Source organism: Trichechus manatus, unplaced genomic scaffold (genome assembly GCF_000243295.1).
Source record: "Trichechus manatus latirostris isolate Lorelei unplaced genomic scaffold, TriManLat1.0 scaffold00086, whole genome shotgun sequence".
Taxonomy (NCBI): domain Eukaryota; kingdom Metazoa; phylum Chordata; class Mammalia; order Sirenia; family Trichechidae; genus Trichechus; species Trichechus manatus.
Window position 1 is genome coordinate 5470188 of NW_004444022.1, and position 228 is coordinate 5470415.

Sequence of the window (228 nt, forward strand, 5' to 3'; positions counted from 1 at the left end):
TCTCTTCATTTGATGTTTTAGGGTTTCAGGATTGTTGTATTCTCTGTTAGGCTTAGTTTTTCGGATCTTTGCTGTGGAGGGACAGCGTGATGCTTCTGCTTAGAGCGCCATTTTGCCGGAACTCCTCCCAATTTCCTTATTTTTTACCTAATGTCCTGTTTCTTTTCCAGAATTCTACCCAGGATACCGCATAACATTTAGTTGTCATGTATTCTTAGGCTTCTCTTG